General features: G+C 35.3%; 1 pseudogene; it reads right to left on the reverse strand.

The window, feature by feature from the left end:
• Positions 1-1010: 1010 nt before the first annotated feature.
• LOC149163996 (V-type proton ATPase subunit c''2 pseudogene) lies at positions 1011-1825 on the reverse strand (annotated as a pseudogene).
• Positions 1826-7100: the final 5275 nt, after the last annotated feature.

Here is a 7100-nt window from a genome sequence, read left to right on the forward strand (position 1 = left end):
CTGGTGTTCTTGATTTCATACATGTCTTTGAGAGTTGTCCAAATCTCATTCGCTGTCTTGCAATCTCGAATATGAGGGATGATGCAATCTTTAACTGACAATTTTAGTAGGACCTTTGCCTTCAGCTCCCTTTTCTCCCATTCTTGAATTGTTGCATTCGTTCCACCATTTGCAACAGTTGGCTTACCTTCATCACCGATGACAATGTTGTAGGTATTCTGACCTTCAAGCAAAGTCTGAAGCTTAAATTTCCAATTTATGTAATTGGAACCATCCAATTTGCTGCTTTCATTTAAATAATCTGCCATCTGAGAATTCATCTTGAAAAAACAGGTTACCCCGGCAACTTAAAAAAAACAGATCCGGCTTCCTGCGGCCTCCTCAACAGTCCCCGACCGCCTCTCTTTGCATGGAGCAGCGATCCTCTAGCGATCTCGACAAACAGTGACGGCAACAACACATTCACTATCAATCTCAACAGGCTGTAGCTCTTCGGCTTCTCTGGTTTGGCGAAACTCTTAATGGCATCATTGCGTTTTGGCCTTGTCTAGCGCATTTAGCACCTCTAGCTGCCCTTCTGGTTTCCCCATGATCGATCCTCAAACTGGAATCCTCGATCCTGGATATGAATATATAATCCTCTGTACTGTAGACTGACAAAGTTCCAGAAATTCCTTTAGCTTTCAGACTCTGAAACGAGTTGTCAGAAACCCAATTGTGCCTTCCAAACCTTGGCTTTCCTGCAGTCAAGATTATGTAATGGATGACTGAAAAGTTGCTTCTGACCTCGTACGCTGCAAAGGGAAATTGCCTCTGGAGATCAGTCTGATTTGGGTTTCTCTACGCTGCGCAGAGCACGCATCAAAAGGAGACAGAAGAAGGAGAAGTTGTGAAAGGTGAGGTCGAACCGGGAACTTCCAGAAGATGGGAAGAAAGCCCTCGAATGATCTGGTATCACACAAAATATCGATTCAAGAATATCGATTTCCACGAGCAACCCAAAGCGCAGAGGGTCACCTTTCCGATCAGGGCTGGATCGTATGCCGAGGAGCAGCTTGGGCTGACATTATAATGCCAACAATCACGCCAAACAGCCCCAGTGCACTCCCAAAAATTTCAATAACTAAAATTTTCACAAACAGTGAAGAATTTTGGGCATCTGCAAGTGCACAGCTACTTCCGATTATGCCAACACAAACCCCGCAAACTAGATTGGCAAAACCCACGATGATTCCAGATGCAAATATGGCAAATCCTGCTCTCATTGCCTCTGGTGCAAATATGTTCGTAGATGGAACACTCTCTAGCTTTGTCTGTAGAATGATTGCCACAATAACACCATATATGGCCACAGCTTCACAGAAAATTACACTGATAAGATTTTTGGATGTAATACGCGGAGCCTTAATTGCCGCACCGATAATACTACTTCCTGTTGTATATATGCCCCAGGCAGCGCCCAATACAGAAACCCCAATCGCTATGCCAATACCCACTGCAGAATATGCATAGGCCGAGGAGCAGCTTCAACGCTGTTCGATCCACCCTTCTCCACAGATTTCACGCGAGCAACAATCACGGATCGACTGTGAGCTCAAGAACGCCGACCACCGATCTCCTCACGCAGCTCCGAGCTCTTCAAATTGCTCGCCGTCCCTTCACCTTTCACGGTCGGCGCGATTCAACAATGATTCACTCGCTCCTAGCCTCCGCACCTCCTGATGATCCGACCTCCGTATCTCCTCCGATCAACACAATAAAACCGGCCTCAACTATGGCCTCCTTCACACCAGATCTCCACAATCACGGAGACAGTCACTGCCATCACTCAGCTTACAATATCAGCAACCCTGAAGCTCTGATACCATGATAAAAAATGCAGAAGACAGAAGTTTGGACAAACACACGGGAGCTCACAGGTGCAGATCACCAGGAGCTCCCTCCAGCAAATGCATTCGCTTCACTTATTCATTAATCATCAGGAATTAAATAGATACATAGGCATAAAACAGATTCCTAATTAATAGGAACTGAATGTCAAATAAGGAGCAAATCATAACTACTAACCTATTCTCCATTAATTTCTAACAAAGTCTACGGAGGCCGCTAACAAAGACCATGGATGATTAATGTGAGGTATATGGAGGCTACTATAAAATCTGATTCTGATTGATAAGAGGTATATGGAGGCCACTGGAAAAATCGATGGATATGTAATGTATTTCTCGCTCCTCCTTGTGAACTGAAGGACGATTGATTTGGCTTGATTAGTCTTCTTACATTTTCCAAAAATTCCAAAGACTTTAAGAGTGGAGAAAACAAAATCTGTGAGGAGGAGGCGGCTGGAAAAACCGATGCATGATTGATATGAAGTCTAATGGACATTAATGTATTTGTGACCAATACGCAGTCTCACTTCATGTGAATTGAAGGCTACGGAAGCGAACAGAAAACCGATGGGTGATTGATATGGAGTCTATGGAGCCAAGAATTTGGCTCGATTGGTCTTCTTACTTTTCCACGAATTGCAAAGAGGCTTTAAGTGTGGTGTGAGGCTGTTGGGTCTTTTAAGATATCATTTGTGGATACATACTCCTCCATGTGAACTGAAGATGATTTATTTGGCTCGATCGCTCTTCTCACTCTTTCATGTGAAGTGAAGGATGATTGATTTGGCTTGATTGGTCTTTTCAACACGGGAGGATGATTTATTTGGCCCAATTGGTTTTTTAATATATTATTTGTGGATACATATTATATTGTTTTAAATGATAAATGAGTGGGTGGGTGTGGATATTGTTTTATAGCTCAGTATGAGGGGATGTGTAAGTCTTATTCTATAGTTTAGTAGGAAGGAATGTCGTCATCTCTTTTAAAATAGAAATTATGTTCTAAATAAAAAATAATGTTAGCTATAAAAAAATAAATTGTAAAGTAAATTTATATATAGAAAAAATTTGTTAAAAGAAAATATGTTATTGTTGTATATAAAAAAATATTCAATGTGTGTTATAAATCATTTTAATTTGAGTGATAAAATGTTTCTATATACATGTTATGTAAAATATTTTAATATCAATTATGTATATATTATGTATCATTTAAAAAAAAATATGTATATATCATGAAAAAAATAAGTTTTATGGTTAAAACGTTTATTTCGTCGTATATATATATTCTATTTAGCCTTCAGAAATACAATTTAAACAATGAAAAATAGCATTGTGTTTTGCATTTTAAAGAAGTTTACACTTGAAGAAATTTGATCACTGTATGTTCATGTTAGATCATTACTTAAGATGGATCTATGTTGTTTCTACAACCAAGTGTGAAGGCAATGTGTAAGTATGTTCATCCCTCTTAAAATAAAAATAAAATATTCTCTAACTAGCAATTGCACCAAATGTTGCTAAGGAAACACCGTAAGGCATACATTTGAGAAGAATCATGACATATAAAAAAATATTGAAGATACAAATTAATAAACAAAATGTCATTCAAAGCTAGAACATAAAGATAAATCATTTACATTATAGAAAATTGATAGATTCTATAATCTTTCTAACATATATTGCCTCTTAATTATCAGAGATGGTCTTTCAAGTTCCAATAGAAAATATTTGATAGATTTTGAAAAAATACCATTAGTAGATGAGATGAACTAAATAAAATAATATTAATTCATGAGCAATATGATGGTTATCTTTCCAAATCTAAATTTGCATCACAACCTCACAATTTTCAAACATCATCGCGTATTAGATGAAAATGAGCAAGACATCAACTCCCAATGATTCATAACTTTTGGTGTAAAATATGCAACTTTGATGGGAAACTCTAGTGCAGTGCAATTAATGATGTTCAATATCTCCAATGTTTCCTTTGGCAACATCATCTTTGTAATTGTAAAGAAACATTTTGAATTGCATTGACACCAACAACAAACTATTTGAGCATTTTGCATTGTCCCCTCAACACTACAGGGTTTACATGTCTTTGTGACCAAAATTCTAATATGTATTATACCTTCTTCTATATGTAGTCGATTTATATTGACAATTGCAACAAACCATTGTAACATTTTACATGGTGAAGAAATCTCTACATGGTTGAAGACATTGATTATTCACACAATCCAATAAGCCACCAACTACCTATAACTTAACCTTTATTTCAAATTTACCTAAATTACTCAACAGATATTGATTAAAGAAATAAAAACCTAGAAGTAGTCTAATGAGTATGGCAATGATTGTCTATCGTCTTTCGGCAATGATTGGCAACTCTGACGGTATGTCAATGATTGGCAATCGACTCTTGTTGATGCTTCTTATTGTGTGAGTCTGCTATGTGTGGTGCTTTATGTGGGGTGTTATATGAACTATGGTTCTGTCGGGGTATGTGTTGTGTAACTATGGTTCCATACATACAACCTCATAGGGTCCATCTCATTTGGGCAAGTATTGAAACCAACGGTCCATCTCTATTGTTCAGTGTTTAAAATGAAAAGTTGGCAAGCATAAAGCAAGAGAGAACCAAGTAGGCATGAATGTGTAGTTAACATCCATAGGTATTTGCCGTAAGTAAGTAGGACAAATTGAAAAATTTAGAAAAATGGATTAACATATTTCATGGAAAAAAATTAATTAATAAAATAGCCACATTGTTGTAATAGGAATGGGTCGAAACCATGAGAAAATAACCACTGAGAAATTCATTCTAGTCAAAAAATCAAAATAAGCCATCCATATGAAATTACGAATTAATGCAACTAACTCATATATCAATAACAATAGCATTCTGTAAGTTTTTATGAGCTTCAAGCTTAGGTCTACTTACTAATTTTGGAAAAAATAGTTTGAGTTAAAGACAAATATTAAATGAGGCATTATTCCCTAAGAAAAAGAAAAAATCTACAATTTCCCAAGTTTTCATATTTGGATGCTAATCAGATTGGGTAAAAGTTTCTAGTGACTTCAACAAATTAGCTAAAGGAATTGTCTAAAAGGTGTTTCCTTTCCCATAAAGAGATCAAATCACCTACAAACTAAGATGGTATTTTGGAAAATATGTGTGGATCTTTCCATTTGATGTTTTCAACTAGGATAGTATGGTAGTTCTCTAGTCTGGGGATTCAAAACTACCTAGAAGGAGCTCCCATTGAAGCAGAATAATTGCCACATTTTAAAAAAATAATAGAGAATATGTTGTGGCTACACATTGATATGGATTGAAGTAGATACAAAAAAAAGTTAGCGATGGGAATGGTTAGTGACTTATAAAAGAATTATGTGAGAAGTATATGAAAATCAACTAGAAATTTGGGAGATCATTGCATGTCATTCCATGTGAAGTTCACCACTGTGACATGATTTTAATTCTTGCGATGTGTTGTTGCTAAACTACCCATGAACATGTATTGAAGAAAGAAAATGTTAATGCTTAAACAAAGCATTAGAGAATGTTCTTTCTGGCTATCCATTCAAATTTCCTGAGCAGATGTGAAAGAGAGTTGGTAATGGAAATGGTTTTGGACGAGGTCAAGTAAAAACCTTAAGGTGATTTCCAAAACCCATCACGGGTTGTTGGGAAAAAGGACAAGGAAATGAAAAAACATCCAACACACCTACATAATACACTAATGCTTAGTACTATACCAATTGTTGCACTTTAAGAAGAATTTTGAAGTGGTTTAATGGTTTTGCTTCCTTTGGTTTGCTAAATATTTCAATTGGGAATTGCTTTTTCTTAGGAATTGCATTCGACATTTAATAATTCGTATTCATTTTCTTTGTGTCAGTCAACTTTTGTTTAGTAATCCATTTAGTAAAAATTGATGAGATGTTCTTGCTCAATGAAGCACCCATTGAATCTTATTCTTGATGGAAATATAGTTATCATATTGTTCATGAATTAATATTATTTTATTTAGTGTATCTCATCTACTACTTGTATTTTTTCAAAATATATCAAATACTTGCTACTGGAGCTTGAAACACCATCTTTAAATATTAAGAGGCAATCTATGTTGGATAGAATTGTTAATTTTGCATACTGTAAGTGATCTGTCTTTATCTTCTAGCTTTGAATGGAATTTTGTTTACTAATTTTTATCTGTAAAGATTATTTGATATAATACTGATATATAATTGGTATATACATATATATAATAAATACTCAAAATACAATGGTGAAAATGGGTATTTACCTTTATGTGGATCACATACACCCACATTCTTCAAGAATTAAATGTGGAGGTGGATGCTCTTCCCAAAGAACCACTTGAGCTTCCCCCAAGTTCTCTAGCTATATACAAAGACAAGATTGAGGAAGAGACAACCGCCATGGAATAGCAATGGTAACTTCCCTCCCTCTCTGTTGCAGGAAGAAGGAAATCCTTCTCTTTTGTATATATGTCTACTAGAATGAATTCCTAGACTCATGATATTAGGAAATGCAGTTAATGAAAAAAGTTGTAAATATCAATGGAGAATTTTTTGGGCTCCAAGATTCCTAATGAATTGAATAAATTCAAACACAGTCCTCACAAGACTTCAGTTTGTAAACTTTTGAAATGTATAAATTCCCCTTATGAAGATATAAGTATTTTTCCTTAGAAGAAAACAAAATAAAAATATGAGACATTAATTTGGTGGTTAGTGACGGGTTAGATTTTCACTCTTTTCACTCTTTCCTGATGCTTTTGGATTTTGTGCCATTAAACTATTTTCTTACAATCAATACAAATGAGTTCTTAGCCAATCATTAGTAATTTTAGGTCTTACTCCAAATCGAAACACAATTTCAACCTAGATAATATTGTGAGAAAACTTCAATTATAAATGTTATTCCTTGATACTAAAATATTTTTTTGCCATATAATAAGTGTTATCATAAACAAAATAATAGAGAATATATTGTGGCTACACATTGATATGGATTGAAGTAGATACAAAAAAAATTCAGCAATGGGAATGGTTAGTGACTTCTAAAAGAATTATCTGAGAAGTATATGAAAATCAACTGGAAATTCGATCGATCATTCCACATCATTCCATTCTAAGTTCACCACTTCCATATTATCTTAATTTTCATGATTT

This window comes from Pinus tabuliformis, chromosome 5_1 (assembly GCF_031772625.1).
Source record: "Pinus tabuliformis cultivar Carrire ecotype Pingquan chromosome 5_1, CPIR1, whole genome shotgun sequence".
NCBI classification, from domain to species: Eukaryota; Viridiplantae; Streptophyta; class Pinopsida; order Pinales; family Pinaceae; genus Pinus; species Pinus tabuliformis.